The sequence below is a fragment of the Camelus dromedarius genome, chromosome 3 (genome assembly GCF_036321535.1).
Source record: "Camelus dromedarius isolate mCamDro1 chromosome 3, mCamDro1.pat, whole genome shotgun sequence".
Classification (NCBI taxonomy): domain Eukaryota; kingdom Metazoa; phylum Chordata; class Mammalia; order Artiodactyla; family Camelidae; genus Camelus; species Camelus dromedarius.
In genome coordinates this window covers 21,374,017-21,395,030 of record NC_087438.1, presented here as the reverse complement: position 1 = coordinate 21,395,030, position 21,014 = coordinate 21,374,017, and the positions used below count along the sequence as shown (strand labels likewise).

The window sequence follows — 21,014 nt, the reverse complement described above, 5'->3', positions numbered from 1 at the left end:
GAGCACAGCCATTAACTATTCAATGGAAAGCTGAACTTTACTATATTCTGACAGAAAGGTAAAATACAACACAAGGTGAGAAGACTGTGGGAGTTCCTAGAAGAGATACTAGGAAATATATATTTTTCCTTGTTTTCCTGATTGAGGTCAACATATTGCAAACTATGAACTCACTTTTCAACTCTGGATATGAAGAAGGGCAAAATTCCAGAGAGCTCACTGAATAACCTAGAGTTTTAGTTTAATGACACACAGTTTAGCTGCATGTGATATTCTTTTAATGATACACCAGGAATTCTTGAGCTGTAGAGATGACAATTCCTCTCCCCCAGTAGATTTTCCACTCCCTTTTGCTTCTGCTGTATTCCTTTTACAGTATCTTTCATGTGTTATGTGCATGAGTTCATGCATCTATCTCTCTCCATCAGATTGTAATGTGAATAAGCCATGTCTTCAGAGCCCCAGGTCTTTCCCGGTGCCTCACCACAAATGTGTGTTCCGTAAGTGATTTGTAAATGATTACCTGGATGAATAAATGCTTTAGCAAACCATACCTCATTGACCCAGAGATGTGTACATAACACCTTAGTGTCAATTTGGGAAGCTATTTTAGAGGACTATCCAGGAACTAAGTATAATCAATTACTTCTAGATAGTTGGAATGCAACTCAGAAAGGCACCCTGTCCAAGTAATAAGAAGTTACTGAAAGCATTTACCCAACACCAATAGCAAATTAATGAACCGCAATCCGTTTTGGCTGTGATTGTTTCAAATTAGAAGTAACTGTGCTTGGAGCCACAGAGGTTTATAAATGCAGATTCTCCATGAGGTCTGAAAAAGTGAACAATGGCTGTAAGATATACTAAGTCTTCTACGAAAATTTTTGTCAGCACAAATAAAAGGAAATGCCAAGAGTGTTAAGACTGGTGTTGGCCATAGTGACTATACATATGTGATGCAAAAAATCCAGGAAACGGACATGAAAACAGCATCTTGATGGAACCAAGATCAAGGCATCTCCTACAGCTGAGAGTTTTGCCAATTCTGCAGGACTAATGCACAAGACTTAATATAAGAACTTTAGTTTACATACACGTTTTTTCCACTAGAGCCCCACCTAATGATGGTTTTGTTTTGATATGACATAGGGAGATTTTTATGATATTGAAGATGCAATTTTAATATTTCTCTTTTTTATACTAGGCCAATTCTTTCTTTCAAAAATCTTATATGACAGTGAAAGGAACAATTCATTAGTGTGGTAGTTAGGAGGAGAGGAGTCAGAAATGATCATGCTGCTTTTTGGAAGTAGTGTTGGAGCACATCACAGTGGGCACGGGATCAAGGCTGCTGTGCACCAACCCTTAATGGGTGTTTTGGGTACATGGTGGTAGGATTGGGGCCGGCTGTTCGGGCCATTTGGACATCCGCCTGTGCCTTACAGTATTGCTCTTTTGGCAGAAGCTGCCAGAGCTGCTTTCCAAGTTTGCATCTGATCAGTGGACAGAACTCTGTTTCTTATTCTTTTATGCTTTGTCTCTCCACGCCCTGTTTTCACACTCTGGATAAATGCTCTCTTGCGGTTTGGTGACCCGAACTCTCCACTGCCCAGCACAGAAGATGAATGTCAGGATTGAACTCAGCCCCTAACTCTCTACTGCATCCTTTACATTCTCTCACAGTTTTCTTATAACAAATTATGCAACGTATATATAGACAGGATGATGAGAACAGTGGTCAAAGGGAGAAATTACGCAGATCAGACAGATGAAACACTGACTGCTTCCAGTTTCCTGCGCACCTGTGTTTCTTTTCATTCTCATTTTGGATACTTTCCCTACATTTCGTTTCCCTTCTGCACTTTGGCAGGCACCCAAATTCAGCTGCAGATATTTTTTTCTTTGACCTTGCTAAGAATGAATCCCAAATTCCTATTCAAATGAAAGCAGAATTTCCAAGTATAGGTGTTGTAGTCGGTCATGAACACACAAAGATGTCATCAAATAAAATAAGAATAAAAAGTAGGGAGGCAGGAAAAGAGGATGGGAAAAAACGTACAAAATTAATGAAACAGAATTTGAAAGCATAAGGCGAAGTGATGAAGTGATGTTCACATGCTAACGTCAGGCAGGGGGCATGTCTCCTCATCTCTGTTTCAGGCAGCAGGCTCAGTTTACCCTCATCCTTGTTGCTGATTAAGAGTTCTGAAGGCCCATCCGTCATTAAACCGTCTCAATGTATTATTAAAACAGCAAAATGACTTTTCCTCCAGGCATACAGAATAAAACAAACTGCAACAACTTCACGCTGTGTCTATACAACACAGAATGAAATGGAAATTTCTCACTCTCCACTTATTTTGATCAATGTGCATAACTAAACGAGAGAGCAGGGACCACATTTTTACTTTGTGGCCTGCAGGAGCCAGCCAGCATGGTTATCATTTTGATCAGATCAGATACTGTCAGATGTGTTTGGTTGGTTTTGATTTGGCCAAATTACATATTTCAGAGACACTTCGGCCCTTTGAAGTACCTTTTCTTTAGATTTTTTAAAAATTATCTGGCTCCACAAAATAATATAACAAAGGAAAACTGGGTATGTTTCAATGGAGGGAATGTAAAGAAGTCAGTATTATTAAGAGATTCTTAGACTGATAGCCAAAAAGATGGGCGAGAGTTAGAAAGCATGCTTTGGGAATCTAGTTTTTGCACCTCCATGAATCATTCATTCATAAAATATGGGTGGTGTGAGGTACCCTTCAGGTACTTCTGATATATTTGGAAACTATAGTGCCTTCTGTCAGGAAGTTGAAAATTCGAAGATGGAGAGAGGCAGAAAAAGAAGTGACTGCTTACAATACAATGGGAAGGAAGAATGTGTGGATTCTAAGACACTACAGGATGAAATGGGAGTAGACTTGGGCTTCAGAGATGGTTTTCCATTGAAGTTAATAATGATAATGATCGTGAATACTCTTTGTGTACGAGGCTCTGGATTAGGCTCTGTGCATGCTTTAACTCGTTTAATCTCTAGCAAAATTTCGAGAGAGGTACTACTGTCAGTATTCTCATTTCACATATGAGCAAACATGTTTAGAGAGATCTTTTCCCAAAGACCCTAAGTAGAAAAACAGATTGGAATCCAGGTCTATCTGATTTTATAGCTGAAGCTCTTTTTAACCTCTAGGGTCTATTTCTGCTGTTTCCCTGCAGTGTGAACTTGGGGAAGTAGCTAAACTTTTCTGTGACTTTATTTTCTCATCTGTAAAATGGAGATGGTAAGAGTATGTAATTCATTTGCAAGAATTAAAGGAAACAATACAAAGTAAACTACCAAAGATGTCTTGCACATAGTAAGTGTTCAATAAAGATTAGCTAGTGTTATGTAACGGACTTTCTGCATATTTAAAAGGAGCAGATAGATAGATAGATAACTATCTATATATCTACAAAATGCAAAGTTCCCAAAGACACATTTCTGAGCGTAAACAAGCAAATTGCAGAGACAATTGACACAGGATAATATTTATAAACTATATATTTTCATAGCTACATATCATGTATACAAGAACGCTTTTCAAAGAACACCTGACAGTCTTTTTTCTCTCTCCTTCTTGCTGTCTCTCTCTCTCTCTCTCTCACATACAAACAGTCCTTCAAAACATCAATACAGCTATCATAACTGTCTGGGTCTTTACTAACTGTTTTTATGCAGATTGATTCGGGGGGAAATGACTTGAGTGAGGGAGGAGGTAGGAATACCTGTTAAAGTTACACTTTTCATTTGCTTTGTCACAAACATGCACACATATGAATATGTGTATGCCTTTCAAAAACTGGAGAAAGGCCAAATTCTGTTGTTCTATTGAGAACAAAAATACATTCTGGAAAGATTTCAGATGTGCACTTGCCAAATATGGCTTTCATCCTATTTTCAAACAAATATTGATGTCTTTTGCTAGCAGGATTCTTTAAAAGAGTAATGAAGTATAAATGTTTTCCTATCTCTAAAATTAGGTGCCTCTTTGGGAGACATTTAGATTTTCTAAATTTCTTAGGGCTTTCTGAGCATTTGTGATTATGATGGGGATTTCTGAGTAATGGGACTGTTTCTTTAAATCCCTCCATCTCTGGGGGTATAATTGCTACCATCATTTGCTCTTTGCCCCCATGTGTGTTCTCTGTTTGCCTTCTTTGGCCCTAGAGCTGGGACACGTTCCGACTGGTCCTGCAGGGGCCCTGGCCAGCCAAGCACTAGTGATGTTGGTGCATTCTTTCTCAGGCTATGCTGGTTGCTTTGCTCAGACCACCAGAGGAATCTCAGCAAAGGTTGTGAAAGGCATAGACTCTAACCAATTGTGGTGGGAGATGACCAGGTTCCTGGAATGTCTGGAGGAAGTGAGATTTATGGGGTAAAGAAAGCCCTGATATCATCTAGACTTTTAGAGTTTCAAGAAAATGAATATCTGTGTCTTGATGCTAGGTCCATCAATTTTTTGGTAAGGAATAAAGCATTTTCTTTTCAATTACCTTCAACCTAAAATTTTTTCAGATTTTTAAAATTATTTTGTCAGAGAATGTGCACGTGTGTATATAAATTAATGTATTGCATCTATATTTATCCATTATCTATTTACCTATCATCTATCTATCTAATCAAGTGTACCAAGCACAGCATTTTTTAAAAAGCCAGATAACACATTCCTTTTAATTTCAAAAATCTACAGTTTATTTTTAAAGGAGAGTAACTCTTGTTTTTCATGAGTATACCTTCCAACCAGAAAGTATACAGCATGTCTACAGCATTTAGGACATCGATTTATTATTTGAGAGTTATTAACTGAGGTCCTAGGTAACAAAATAAGAAAATATTCCACTTAAGTATTTTAATAACTAATAAAATAAGTGTGCACTGATTTTGAAGTTTACAAAGCTCTTTTCTCATTTCTCTTGTATTTTTATTTTTATACAAAAATTAAAAGATCAGTCAATGGCTTTTTATTTTATTAGAGAAAACATATTATCTTTTGAAAGATAATCAAACTTTTAAAATTACATGTTGCTTTTTCCCAAGATTCTAATATTTCTGATTAATGAAGAAAAGTTTTAAAATTAAATCACTGCCTTTCTTATAATGATAAGCTACTTTGAACAGAAACCTTCTTAGGTTTACATAAATCTATGAAGAGGACTAGCTTTAGAACAAGAAGGTTTACCTTAATATTTTTCTATCACTAGGTGAAGAGTTTACAAGTTAGTATAACAACATTATCTTCTATTTAAAAGTATGTTTTTAATTATAGATTTTTCAGTCCTCTTTTTGGAATCTATTTTAAAATAATACTTACTTTTTCTACTTTTATATGTCTAACATACAAATGTAACTTTCTTCTTAGAAAATTTAGTAATTATAGAATGATATAATGCAAAAGAAAATTGGTCAATCAGAATTTTATCATTGAGAATTTTAAAAAGTTAACATTTTGGTTTATATATTTCCAGATTTGTATATAGATACAGCTTTAAAATATAGGTGCTATGCAGTAATGTTTTATAACCCATTGCTTCAAATAATAATATAAGTACCTCCTAGGTTATTAGATGTGTTTTAAAATGCCTTTAGAATTGCATCGTGTTTGTTTGTATGCCTGTATCAAAGTGGTTTTTTTAACTTCCTATTTTTTTTCATTTAGATTACCTACTACTTTTGCTTACGAGTAGGCTTTCAAACTATCTTTGTTCAACGCAAAAATAAATTTGTACTTTTTTGTATCTGAATTAACTGCATTTTTTTATACATTATCTTTTGTGATATTTCTCAGGCATATTTTTGTAGGCTGTGGATTTATAAGAACTAATTTTATATTGAGGTTATTAGCACTATATCCTAATATTACCAATATTTTTCTTAGTTTGTATTTTATCATTTAATTTCTTTTTGATTTGTAAGTTTAAAAATTGTATATTAAAATATGTTCTTTTTTTATGATATACACATTTTAGTATTTAGAAATGCCTTTCTCATCCTAATCTGAGACTTAATCATGCCTCCTTCCACTAATGCTACAGTTGGACTCATACTCTTTGGCATTTTGATTGATATGAATTTTGAAGTATGTTCTGGTAAAGGAGAAAGGAGTGGATTTCATGAGAAAGTAACAAGTTGCTAAGGCCTAGATAGAACTGATGAGGCTGGAGGGAAATTAGTCTGATGGCTGGGAACATCAGGAATTTGAAGAGATGTGATTGAAGTCTTGGGTGAATAAGTAAATATTGGAGAATATGAGGAACTTGTCATTTGGGAAAGAGGAAATCACCTTTGTTAGAGAAAAAGCACTTTGAAATTGGCATGATTACATCACATGATACCTTCTCAGTGAAACAGAGATGAAAGAATCTTCTGAAGACAAAGATTTGGACTGGAGGAAGAGTGAAAGTTGCACTAGACTTGCAGGTTGAGAAGTTCAGAGTCAAGCATTCCACAGTGTTGCTGAAATTCCGTAACACTGAAAGAAGTATGACAAGAAGCAGGAAAAAAAAAAAAATACAAAGAAAGGACCAGATGAAGACTTGATGAAAGCTATGAATCCTCTCCTCAGATAAATGCATGTTCTCACTATTTTGCAAACAATTTTAGAGAGGGAGATGATTCTCCTACAATGGGTTAAAGACTTTTACTTTAGGAGACATATAAGACACCCTAAATCTGCAGGCCAGCCTGAGGAAGTCTTATACACTGATGGAAAAGTGGAATCTTCAGAAATACAATAATTATTGTTGGGGCATGCAGGTTTTAAATATAAAGAGTTAAGTGAATAATAAATAAAGAATAAAAATAAATCAAGAGTAAAATAAATGGAAAGTCATAGAGACATTCACTTTCTTTGGTTATTTCTTTGATTTTTCTTTCTTCTACTACTCAGGCTGTCCTTTGGGTGGGCTTCTTTCTCTTTATTTCTAAACTTCTAACAGATGTGGGTGTGTTCCTTGATTAGCAGTGGCCTTCACCCTTGAAGACTAAGCAGGAACCTATGAACCTATGAAAAGGAGAGAAAAATCATTTTCTTAGGGTGGCTTCTACTAAAGAGCCTGAGCTAAAGGTCCAAAAATGGGTTGTTCCGTTTCCTACATGAGCCTGTCCAGGTTTCTATGACAGGAGTGCCAGTAGGCATACTGCAGCCGATAATGGGAGTGCGCTTGACTCATGTTGACTTCAGATCTAGCAAAGACTGCATGGAGATTGGTAAAGTACAAGACTCGTAATGGGAACTCCATTCGTGATAAATCCCTTGTCTTCATGAAGGTTTCAGAGGACATTAACTCATGACACTATTTACTGAAAATGTTTGTCTCTTGTCTAAGGCTGTGTCTATCCAACTGAAAACAAGCAGACTGCATTATTTTCTGCTATACTAATACCAATACTAATGTCAGTGTGGATTTCTTCATGGTCGATTTGATAATTTCTTTGGAGATGAGCCATTCTTATAAAATAATAACAGAAGACAGGGATCAATTGTACCTTATTGACAAGGTTTATTGTCTCCTCTGAAATCATTTTAAAAGACAGACATATGAATTTTACTCAGAAGAAAACTGACTTTGGTGACAAAAGTCCTTATGTTCTATGAGTCTCCCTCCAGAAACAGCTGCATCATTAGAAACATATTTTATGTTTAATATGAGTAGGGTATTACATATATAGGAGAAACTCAAGTAAAACGGAAAGATGTGAAATAGTGAAAGTAACAAAAAAAACCCAAACATATGAAATGATAATTTCAAATAAGTTATAACTGAGATAATTTGCAGTATTTGGCACTTTTTTGTCTTGAGGCATTTAATGCTGAATCATGTGAATACTGAACTTCAGTAGAAATTAAAACAACCTGATGAGATTCCACCAAATGTGGAGATGCAGGTAAAATCACATAGCTCAAGCCTTTATGCACAGATAAATCAGCAATAGGGAAAAAAAAAAAGCTGGTACAGAAAAACTGAAGAAAAGACTGAAGCTTGCCATGCATCTATAGAAATGATATCTGCCTTGATGAATACCATACGAAGAGTGATTAACTTTTACCAAAACAATTTAGTGTTTTAATTATGCTTAATTTATAATTGAGAACGTATATTCTTCAAAAAAAATCAATTATAATTTTCGCTCCTCCCCCGCAGACTGATTCATCCAGAATTCTCAACATCATAATTTAGAGATAATAATTTAATCACTAAGTAATTTATAGAACCTCTTTGAAATTCTTGAGGACTTCAAAGTGCTACTAAAAATAAAATTTAAGAACAAGAGAAGATAAGGATTGCAGCAATGACACAGACATGGTAAATAAAGGAAAAGGATGTAGTCCATGAAGGTCTCTACATCTTTTGCATACTTTTAAGTTTTGATGAAACTAAACACTTCAACTCAGTAGCTTGCTCAGCAGTCACATTGCTATAAGGACTGAAAGATGCTAAAGCAGGCCCGATATGGGAGTTGAGGGGCTCCTCGGATGGGCAACTTTGGTCTGAGGATTCACCAGCAGCCTCACCAAACTTCCTTAGAACTGCCACGTTGTCTACCACTCCTGCACCCAACTTTTTCTTTCTTCCCTTTCCCCTCCCAAGAGCCAGCCCTGCATTCTGTCAGTTCTCCCAGCCTCCTCCAGCTCTTACTCAGTTCCCTTCACAGATGTTTCCCCTAATACATTTTTGCACATCCAAGTCTCAGCATCATCTGCCTCTCACAGTGCACAGGTGACACAGTTGTATCAGAAGTTATCCAAGAAAACAAGCAACGAGATAGGGGTTTAGGACTGGGTTGCTTATCCCCTGGTGGGTGAAGAGGACACTGTCCTGTTTGGTAGGTGGGGCAATGATACCCCCTTGTACAAGGCAATGTTAATTGCTAAGGATTTCGCTGCTGGTGGTGGGACAATGTCTGGGTGGAGAAGAATGCTGTGATTGGGGATGAGGATTCAGGCATTTGAAAGTTTTGTGTTAACAATGCCTGTAAATATAGTGAAGTTGGCTGGTTCCTTCTAAGTTGTACTGATGCCCTGAAGGGGGCTAATAAGAGACCCAGGGCTGTTCACAAGCTTTGGTACCTTGCAAAGAGACCGTTACCTCCTGTAGTAAAAACACAGACGGAGCTGTGCAGCAGACTGAGTATATAATAGAGTTGTCAGGCTTCGGAGACATTTGAATGATCATCCAATGCTCTGGTTGCCAGGACCAGGGTGCTTGCTGAGAAAACCTAGGACCCTGAAACATGGGACTGAGGATATCTTGTTATTGGTTCTGCATTTGTCCATGAACCTTCTGGGCCTCAGAGGTGGACTGCCTTTCTGAGAAAGAGCTATCACTTTCACTGTCGGCCTCGTGGCGGGCTGTGGGGTGGGGCATGGTGTTGCTGTCTTCCGCCAGCAGCTGCCTGGGCATGTGGTGGGTGGCAGTAGGAGCTGTGCCCTGTCTGCTGGCCCTGCTGGTTCTGGTTAAGCATCTGATGACCTCAGCCATGCAGGTCATGAACTGCAAGTGCCAGCTCCACCGTGTGGCCCTGCTGCGCAGTGGTGGAGGTGCTAATGCTCTGGTGCTGCTCGGCGGCCTTATCTGCTGGTCACCATCCTGATGCCGGCTGGGCCGCCCACTTCCCCTGCATGGCCACTGTGTCCCATGCTGTCAGGAGGCATTGCTCTGGCTGCCTCAGGCTCACTCTTGCTGCTGGGTTTGCTGCTGTGTTAGATGGGTGTCAGTGTCCACTGCCTCCCCATATGTGTAGCTGACCTGTCCTCCATCCAGAATGACCACAGTGGCAATGACAGTGTCTTGAGCATCTCAGGAGGGTTGTCTGCTGGCCAGTGACATGAGGTCGCATCCAGCATCACCAGCTTCATCTGACCCAGCCAGAGCTCTTCTTCCCAACCTCGGCCTCAGTATCCACAGAACTGTGCTAGGATGTGAGTGAATGTGACTGTGTGGGAGTGTGTGTGTGTGTGTGTGTGTGTGTGTGTGTGAAGCAGATAGTGGTATATGTGAGTATGTACGTGTCCTAGGACTGTACAGCCCTTCTGTGGGATTGCATGATGTATGATTAACAGTCTGTGTGTTACCTGCACATTCACACCACAGGAAGGTGAATGTGGGTCTCCTTGGAACTGAGTGTTTGTGTCCATGAAACTGTCAGTCTCCCTGTCTCCATGTGGGGATTCTAGGCTCACAAGTATCTGAGATCCCTGAGAACTATTGACCACTATACCAAACATCGTTCAAATCCAACCTTGCCTTGTTAAACACCTGTAAGGGATCTCCACCTGAGTAACTCCATGCCCACTCCAGAGACTGCTCCAGGGACCCTTCACTGAGAAGAGTAACTGGTGGCAAAGTGGAAAGAACATGGGCTCTGGAATGTGACAGGTCTCGATTGAAATCCCTCCTCTAACACTTACTAACTGGCGGACTTGGGCAAGTGACTTATCCTCTCTGAGCCTCAGTTTCTTGAGGGTCATGGTCATGGTTGTGATAATCAATTGCAAAGATTAAATGACATCCTGTATGGAGGGACTGCACACGTGGCAGATGTGCAATAAAAAAGGTGGGTGTGTGTGCTAAAACAAAATGAAACAAACAAGAAACTCTCCTCCCAAGGGAATAGATGATCCCCTCAGGAGCAGCCCCCTTCTCCATTTCTGGCTGCAGGCTGATAATCGGTAAGACCCAGGGTAACCATATTGGGTGAAATAAAGAACGAAAGAGACTATACAGGCTGAATGAGGTCAAATAATTAGCTAACATACTTGAGCCAGGAGAATCCACCTGTGATGGAATTTTATAGATGCTTCTTCAAAGAGGCCAGAATGCAAGACTATGTGAGCAAGTATTCTTGATGTGGGATAGTTAAGTGACTTTCTTGGGACAAGACATGTTCTAGCAAGGATCTGAGTTGATGAAGGAAACTCACTGCTGCAGTGGCTATTGGAGCCCTGAGAAAAGGGCTGGCCAACCTTAAGGGAGAAAGCTCTGACTTGTGGTGTCCAACGTTAAAAGTAGGAATCATGAAGCTGAGGGAAGCAGGCATACTGGAGTGGACATATTATGTAAGGCCAGAATTCTGATCTAGAAGATGACTGTGTTCCACAGGAGGACCCAGAGGTCACGTTATTCTCCAAGGCCATCATCAAAATGCTGGTGAGAGGGACACTAGCATCAGAAATTCAGTGGTAACCTCTGCAGGCCAGGGCTGGTGGCAGGAGAAGCAGATACAATCTTTAGAGGCCAAGTCGCAGAGGCCAGGATGCCACCATTTCTCTGAAGATCAGCAAGGTCACAGGGGCAGCCAAGTGAGCTTGACCCCCAGGGAGTGGTGAAGATGGTTAATGGAACAATGGGCCATGACATCCCTGGGAACAAGAGTGCTAGAGGGCTGTTCAACGACTCTAACCATAGGGAGAAAAGAAAGGGGCAAGAGTGGAGGAGCAGGAGGCTGAGGATGATTATCCCACTAAAAGGTAACACTCAGCTCCCATACAGGAGCCAATTTTGGATACAGAATCCACAACATCCAAATAGTGGGCACACCTCACGTTGAAAGAGGTGAGGAAAAAGGGCAGATGACCAGGGGACCCACTGGTTATGCCATGTAGTACACCATCTGGAACCAGGCAGCCCCACAGAACTCTGGAGCAGCCTCTAAAAATCCAGCTGAAGTGCTGGTCCAGGGGCAACACTCTGTAATCATGAGTCACCCTCAGGATGTAGCATACGCATTGAATCAGAGACCTCTGTGTGAAGCTGTGTCCTCAAGGGAAAGAGCACACAGCTCTGGGAACCGTGCAGTGGAAGCAGGATTACCCGCTGACCATCACTCCTAATGCCCAGCTGGGGGATTCTGCTCCTCTTTACACCGTGCTTTGGGTTTGCAGAGTGGGAGGCTCAAGTGAGCAAAGGGCCATACTCTTGTCAAGGGTCACAGCAGAGGTTCCATTGAAGTGCATGTTACAGCTGCTGCCTGGGTACTTTGGATTGTGCCCAGAGACCACCAGGGTAGAAGAGAAGCCATCACACTGGCAGAGGCAACTGGATTTGATGGCAAGGGGACATGGGGCTCCTTTTCATACAGTGCGAGTGGGGAGGAATATGTGTGGAACCCAGTGGGCGCCTCCTATCACCCACTTGCCCCACTGTTAACTGTGAATGGTTATGTAGCGACTCCCATCTCAGGATGATTACCAAGGATGCAGGCCACCCAGAAATGAAGGTTTGGATCATACCAGTCTGAGGGTACACCACCAATAATATGCCGAGGCGATCACTGAGTATGAAGGGAGTTCTGAATGGATAGCAGAGGGGGGAATGTGGTGTAAGATCAACTGCATCAAAACTACTTCTTCTGCATTTCCTGTCAGGAAGAGAGGCTGTGAGAGCCATGCAAAAGATGCTCCCCAACCTGTGCAGAAAGTAGATCTTTGTGACCCAGGAGGTGGCTGGTGGCAGCCATCAAATCATGTTTCTCAGGGTTCCAGCTGAGGGCAGCATAGTTGAGCAATGGTTCCAACTGCTGTGCTCTGAAAGCCATCACCGCTGTCCCACCAAGGTTGCCCTTCCCAAGCGCTGTTCCCAGCCAGTGCTGAGAGCAGTGCTGAGAGCAGCAGGGGGAGTCATTCCTGGAGATGAGGCATTCTTCTGGCCAGGCCAGTTTGGCTTAGTCCTTCCCATTGGCCCTTGAACCTGCTGACATTTCTTAGACCTGCCTTCTTCCAGGCAACCCTTACTCCCTTTCTCCTTTCCAATAGTCAGGTAAACATCTTAATCTGAGGGCTCTCTAAGACCCTTCTGGTTCCCTCCTAATTTTCTTTTCTTTTAATGAATCTCTCGGCCTTCTGATCCTGTCTTGGCATCTGCTTCTCAGAGAGCCTGCAGTACACATTGGTGTTGACTGAAAACATAGGTCAATTTGGGGACTTGAAGTAAACTGTATCCTAAATCTAGACTGCTTCGAAATACTGATAAGGCCATGAGTATCTCTTGCTCCTTATATATACCAATCGGCTTTTCTTCATTCCCGAATGATAACCCTAGTTCCTAATCCACTCAGCAACCTTTCAGTTCTTTCTTACTTAATATAAGGCAAAAAGGATCACCCAACAAGATAATGTGAATATTTACAATTTCCCCACAATTGTTACACAAGCAACTCAAAACACATGCCCTTCTGACAACAGAATTCTTCTGAGGCAGGATTTATATTAGAAGGTAGAGATGTGTATGAGGAAAGAATGATAAAAGTCACAACCTCCACTTGCGTCAACATTCTGATATGTTTGCTTTGTTTAGTCTTTTCATTAGCTTCAAATTCTGATCATTACGAAAACTCACAAGATAGCTTGCTGTAAGCGAATATCAGTGAAAAGATTATTGCATCCATCACCCATAAGTCTTTTAAACAGGAAGCACACATCTTATAATGCTAACTAATTTCTTAAACAAATAGGTGCTTGTGATTAGATGGATTTATAAAATCATGTTTACATTACTAACATCATCATCAACATAAACATTTTATAGCATCTATTATGGTAGCTTTCAGGTAGTTGATGCCTCCAAAAACATTTATTGGTCTGAAATGAAAAATATCTTTGAGAAATGAGTTTAATTAAATACAAGCCATAACGGTAAAACTGACTCACCAGCTGGGTGTGACAAAGAAATAAGTAGATCAAAGTGTCATCAAATGGATCCTTCAGGTCCCATGAGTGGGAGAACCACATCACAGCATACGTGTCATTGCCTATAGTAATTAGAGCTGACATCCAAATGGCCTAGATGAGCGCCATGCTGCCACGATGTAGTTGATGATTTGGGCAAATGCCAACTCAACGTGTATGTTTCAGGGTGCAACTCAGTCAGGGGCTCAACAGCATTCGGTATGATCACTAGTTTCCAGCTAGATAAGAGGCAAGTTTCTGGCCTTGGCAGGTTTTTGACACCCTGGGAAAGAAAAAGTTCTCCAGTTTCATCCTGTTTATCACTCCTCCCACAAGCGTGCCTCATAGTGAAGGTTATAGGAAGTTAGTTACAGGGAATTTCTGTTAAATATGGGAATAGGTAAAGAATAAAAGGGAAATGATGGCATGTGCCAAAATTAAGGGGACGAAAATCCTTTTACGAATGTGTTTCGAAAAATCCAAACAGTTTTGTGACATTTTAGACAGGAAAAGTCATTTTTATACCAAAGTAATGTAGGGTTGTGCAAACCTTCATATCAGTTGATAAAGAAAAATATTACTTTCATAGGTTCACACAAGAAGTTCAAGTATTTCATCTCAGCTTCTCCGATTTTTAAGCCATTTTCCTGCAAACTGGCAAATTTCTGCCTACAGCAAACTGATGAAAATTCACGGGTGTTTTCATTCCTCCAGTTTAGGGAGGAATAGTAAAACTTTTGCCTTAGATCAAACTTTTGAATATTTGAGGGGAGGAAAAAAACCCCACATCCCTTCTCAAATGTGAATACCCAAAATGAAATGTGGCCGTTTCTTACATTTTTAGATGCCTGGAAGTTTTCCACAAACTTCTATAACAGTCACTCTGCAGGCTTCTGCTATAAATGTATCAGGAACTATCTAGGGAAATATTCTATTGAGAGGGAAGGCAGGATTATCTAGCAGTTAGAGCGTGGAATTTGGACTTAGACAACCATCTGAGACCTGCACCTGCCTCTTTCATCGCCTTATGGTGCAGTGCTGTATAAATGATTCAGACTCTCTTTGCTTATGTTTTTCCCTGTGGCAATAGAGGGAAATGGGCCAAGCATTAGCCCCTTCTCAACAATCAGAGAATACCATAAAGGTAAGTATGACATTGTCTGTAAAGAGCTATGACCTGTAATCCAGAAAAACAGTGCAGAGTTGTAAGGGCACAGAGTCTGCGTGCACACGACAGAGTCCTGCATGGAGAGCTGCCGTAGCCTGGCTCCTCACTTCTGTATTTGGCCAGGGGTCCTTATGACACATAGTCAACAGTAAGTCTTGGCAGTTGCTAATTCCATCCACACGTATCTTTCCTTCAGCATCTGGAACATGTCAACCTCCCTCTCACAAGCTCGGTAGAGGAAGACACCCTATAAACAGTCAACCAGCTTGCATGTATTGATTGTCTAATATACAAAATGCATTCTGCTGAGGATTGGACACCTGGTGAAAGTCTGTTAGAACAATAATGATTTATAAAGCACAGTAGCTGTTCTCAAAACACTTGTAAGCATGATCTAGTTATAAAGGGGGTTTTAAAAATGACATGAGATACCCAAAGGTGACAATTAGAAATACTGATTCTAAGACGTTTAAGGAGGTAATAGGAGGAAAGGTATGGGAATTCAGAGTAACCCCTTTGGATGTGATTTTAGTTCGTAACTATGAAGGTGGAGGACAAGCAGATGGAATACGGTGCTTTCAAAAACAGGCTCCAACTGTAATTCTTAATTTAATCATTTAGACTGGACATTCCCAAGCTCTATTAAACTTTAATGCTCAACTCCAAAGAGCTTTGGTCTTGCCTATAAGGACTAACATAGATGGATAGGCTGGTTCTTGGTAGTAGAGCAAGTCGAGCAAGACATCTGTAAAACGGCGGATGCAGAGCAGCCTTGCTGGGGGATATACTGGCATATACCCTCGTTTCAAAGCATATTGGTAAAATGTTTGTTATAAATGATATTGTGACATTATGTATCTCCAAAAAGATGAGCCATGTCAAAACATCTAGTCAATTCAGAGAAAATAGAAATCCAATTTTAGATGAAGTATAAAGTATGTCATTTGGTTTAGGTGGAAAATTGAAAATTTCTATTTTATTTTAAATAGCCATGTTTTAATGTGTCACGTAAACAGCCCAGGAAAGAAGTAAAATTTATTCATGCTGCTTGGTGTAAATAATGTGAATGATAGTAGTATATTGAGATAAAAAGTGAGTTTAATGACCATAAAATTGAAAATTATTTCTCCAGGAAATTTTTAAGAATCAAAAAGATATGATTTCAAACTGTTAATATTATAAACTGACAATAGTTAATTGTAGCAAGATACAGGTATCTTAACTTATTGTGGAATGTGTTCACTTATTCATGTAAGAGGCTTTATCGAAAGTTTGAGGTTTTACTCACAGTCTTGATCAGCATTGTCCAACAGAAAGATAATTCAAGCCACATGTGCAATTTAAAATGTTGTAATTTCCACATTAAGAAAAGTAGAAAAGACACAAGTAAATTATTTTTTGTTATATTTTACTTAATATATGTACAATATTATCATTTCAACATAAAAAATTATTGAGATACTGTGATTTTTTACTGAGACTTCAAAATTCTCTTTGTATTTTATTTATAATACAAGGCAGTTTGAACTAACCATATTTCAGATGTCCGTGGCCACATATGGCTGGTGACCATTGGTAGCCTGAGTCTGGATGATGGGGTAGAATACAAAACAACACAGGGATGGCCACTGCCTTCAGAGAGCTTACAGTCTAGTGTGGAAAACAGACTTTGAACAATAAATCAAAAGTGCAAAATTTTACAGCTTTTAAAAGCATCACAAAATCAATATCGCTGAATACAGGCCCAACATTTAATGTATTCCCACTTTACATAAGCTGTGGATAATGCAGTCTCTATAAGGGTAAGGTTATTCTTGGTATTTTTAAAGAAATACATTCTTAATTAACAGACTTTTGGAATCTATTAATATTCTTTAAGCCTTGTGCTTCCCACTTCCCCCATATCAGCATTACACTGTAAGTCTGAAGTTAAATCGTGAGTCAGGAGCGTAATAATCCTTTAATACTGTTATGTATGATTTTAAAAAAAATTAAAGCAACTAGGTACAAAATGAAGTTATCAGAAAAAACTTTACTTAGGATGAGAGAAAATACAATACTTTTTCCATGAACTTTCTATAGCTTTATAATTTCTGTGATTTCTGCTGGCATGTGTTTTTGAAGTTTTCTACTAAGTGCTGTAGATATTCACTAGGTTTATTTCAAATGCAACTTACTTCTTTTGAAATCTTGCAATTCTGCCTGCTTAATACATGAAGCTGGTGTGAAGAACATACTTAGGTATTAAGATAAGAAGAGTATAAAACAATTAAAATATACAAAGAATAGTTTATACATGAAATAAACTCAGTCTTGTTTAAGATTTGCCTTAATTGATTCCACGTAGCTGAGGCTTACTTGCGGATGGTGCTGAAGATGGTCGTCTATTTATTGAGGTTTGAAGAATGCCAAAAAGCACAGATGAACCAAAAGTTTAATGTTTCACTCATCTAGCTAAAAATATATATTTTTTCTCATTGCTTCCTGAATAAAATTGCTACAGAATTTCAGACAGAGAAGATTTTGTGGACTGGAAGAGTCAACCCCACGAGAAGAACTTCCTTAGCTGGAACTTAATGACTGAGTAGAGCTGGATTTTCCAGGAAGAAGTAGGCAGGTCTTTCTCACTTGGAAAAGCAGCATAAATAAAGCAAAGAGTTGAAATTGGCAAGAGTTGCTGAAAGAATAAAGCAGATGGCTTCAATTTGAGATACAGTGGAAGTTAAAAAAGGATGAGCAATCTGAGGCTGGTTAATGGAAACTTAGAATCTTAATCTTGATTCAATAGGTGATGTGGTACCAATTTAGTTTTAAGTCAGGGAAGTGGCATAATAAAAATGGCATTTTTGGAAGATTCCTCTAGCAGAGGTGACAGGATTGATTTAAAGAGGCTGAAGAAAAATATCAAGGAGGTTGAGTTGAGAGACTAGATCCAATAATAGATTTGGAGGATTTAAAACAAACCTTCTTAAAACGGGAGACTCATGCTTTTTTGACAGCATAGGCAATGGAACTGGTAAAAGGGCGAGTAAGGGAATGCTGAGGAAAATTATAATAAATGCAGGATTAAGTTTATTCAGAAAGTAGACTATAACAGGACTCAGGCTTCTGGCTGTGGAGTGGGGTGGACATAAAAAGAAGGAAAGACAATTCTTCCACTGACAGGACGGTATAAGCCAGTGATATTTTGAACTGTAGAGGTGCGTTCTCTCAAATTTCTCTTGTCCAGCATAAAATACACATTTTATATTATTTTTCTTAGGCCTCATTCCTCAGATCTAAGGTAAATTGAAAGTTGGTTGAAAAATTACTAAGTGAACTATGACAATGCTTCCATCTCCTTTCTAAAAGCATACATATTTTGGTTTGAATTATTTAGGAAGTTATAAAGCAAAACAGGATTTATGTTTGCCTTATTTCGACATATGGTTTACATTTTGAAAACTTTGCCCTTGGATGGCATTGGATAAAATTATGAGGATAAAACTGAGTATAGAGAAAGTAAAATCACAAAATTCAGAACAGTAATAGACTTCATAAATCATGTGATTACCTGTGTAGAAAAACCATAAATATTTATTGACTACCAGGTGCCAAACTTGTTGAGGGTATTAAGTATATCTGCAGATATTTGTGGGAAAAGGAGAAGAAAAAGAAAAAACCTGTCTTCTACAGTCTGGTAGAAGAAATGACCATTAAAAATATAAACAAATGCATTTATAATTATACATTTCAAAAAGTGCCTGTTATGAACTGAATTGTACACTCTCTAAAAATTCATATGTTCAGGTCCTAACCCCCAGTACCTCAGGATGTGATCTAATTTGGAAATAGGTTTGTTGCACATGTAATCAGCTAGTTTTAGATGAGGGTACACTGAAATAGGCTGGGGTCCTAATCCAGTATGACTGGTGTCTTTATAAAAAGGGGAAATGTGGTTATGGATAGGAACACAGGGAAAATGCTATGTTAACATGAGACAGATATCAGGGTAATGCCAAAGATTGCTTGCAAACTACCAGAAACTAGAAGCAGGCATGGAACAGAGTCTTCCTCACAGCTTTCAGAAGAAACCAACTCTGCTGACACCTTGATTTCAGAATTCTAGGCTTCAGAATTGTGAATCAACACATTTTTAGTCACCTGGTTTGTGGTATTTTGCTATAGCAGCCGTAGGAAAATAATAGTGTTACAGAGGAGAATTATTGGTGACACTGAGAGTGAATAAGGGGTAGAGATTAATTTTGGACTAGATGGGCAATGGAGACTTCTTTTAAGATTTAGCCTGATACCTGAAGGATGAGAGTGAACCAGCTGTTTGAAGCAATGGAGGAGGAGTGATCTGGGTGGAAGAAAGAGCAAGTGCAAAGGCCCTGAGAGAGGAAAGAACCTGACACAAGTAAGGAACTGAAAAAGGACCAATGTGTCAGGAGCATGGCCAATGAAAGTGTGAGTGGCAAAAGATAGGACTAGATAGAACTTGATAAGAAATTTGGATTTTATTATAAGAGTAATAAGGAGGCTTTCATGGGCTTTAAGCAAGTGATAGCAAGATTGAATTTACACTATAAAATAACTTCTAAGTACTATGTTGAGAATTACCATAGAGAGGGAAGTGGAGCATGACAGCATCAGACCAGGTATTGAAACTTGAAATAGGCTTGTGGTAGCAGAATATAGATAATTTGAGAAAATATTTAATATTGAAGGTTAGGAAAAATGTGTCGTAAAGAATTACTCTACATTTTTGCCTTGAGCTACTGCGTGTTGCTTTATTGAGATGTTATTTACTGAGATGGAAAAGGCTGGGAGAGAAGAGAACGAGGGGTAATAGAACAAAAATTCAATTCTGGATGTGTTAAGTCTGAGATGACTGTGAGACAGCCAAATAGAGATGCTAAGTGAGAACTTTGTTGGACCAAAGAAAGGTCTAAGAAGGAAATTAAGTGAGGTGTGTAGTGACCCCAGATTACTAGACTCTAATAGTACAGCTGAAGTCTCCTGATTCCCAGTCCTGTGTCCCAGCAGATGCCTCCTCAGTGATATTAGAGGATCATTTAACTAGATACTAAGGGTCATATCAGTAATATTTTGTGGGTCATATTGAAAATAAATACACAAGTACCTGTGTAGCAAGTAAAACGACATAGATGAATGAAGAGTGGTGATCCAGCATCAAGAGCACGGAAATAAGATCCAGAAGGATTAGAATCTACCATTAGTCTTGCCACTTATTGGTTAACTTGTGCCTCGGCAAAGTGAGTTCATGACATGAAATGATCTCTCTAAGATGCCTATGAGTTTTAAAAGCTGAGAGCTCCCCAGCAATTGTATTCCTGGTTCCATAGTCTAATAATGTTCGTGTGCACGTGTACGGGGGAGATGTGTATAAGGAGCCTCACTTAAAAACATTGCTTAAAACAGCAAATTTAAAGGAATTTAAGCATCCATCCATAGAAATAAATAAATATGCTGTGTTTATAGAGGAGAATGCTATTTTGCTGTTTAAATGAATGAACTAGATCTACGTATGTACAAAGATCACAAATTCAGTGTTGGATACAAAAAAAGTAGGTCTTAGAATGATACTTGAAATAATATACTTTTTATAGAATCACACATAAGTGAAAATGCTAAAAGTCGACAGGAAAGATGCAACTCTGGTTAATTATTGTAATGGGGATGGACAGAAAACTAGGGATGGGCTATAAAGAAAGCTTCAAGATACTGTTATATATAAAATTATATTTGAACTATATACCACAGGGTTAAAAAAGAGTTCATCATATTCTTTGTATATTTAAACGAATGACTCTAAAGTAAGTTAAAATTGATTGTTTTCATTTTTATCATGGAGAGTAAAAGTCTCATTTCAATATATTGTATATTTTAACACTAGATCATTAACTTCCAAAGATGAGAGAAGTCATTGTACACCTTATAACATTGTTTTCCTTTTTCCTTTTTAAATGTACACTTTCAGTGTCAGTTGTATTAAGCGCTGTCACATCCATATTAACTTTAGGAAACAACTTTCAGAAAGAGGCATGCTAAATCCTATTTTATAAAGCACACATTTGATGTTCCTAGAAGTTACAAACATGCCCAAAGTCACAGAGCCGGTAAATACAAGAGATAAAAGT

The 21,014-nt window shown here is 38.8% G+C and overlaps 1 pseudogene; it reads left to right on the top strand.

The window, feature by feature from the left end:
• The first annotated feature begins 7,188 nt into the window (after window positions 1–7,188).
• On the top strand, window positions 7,189–9,900 carry LOC105087049 (transmembrane protein 125-like; annotated as a pseudogene).
• The last annotated feature ends 11,114 nt before the right edge of the window (window positions 9,901–21,014 follow it).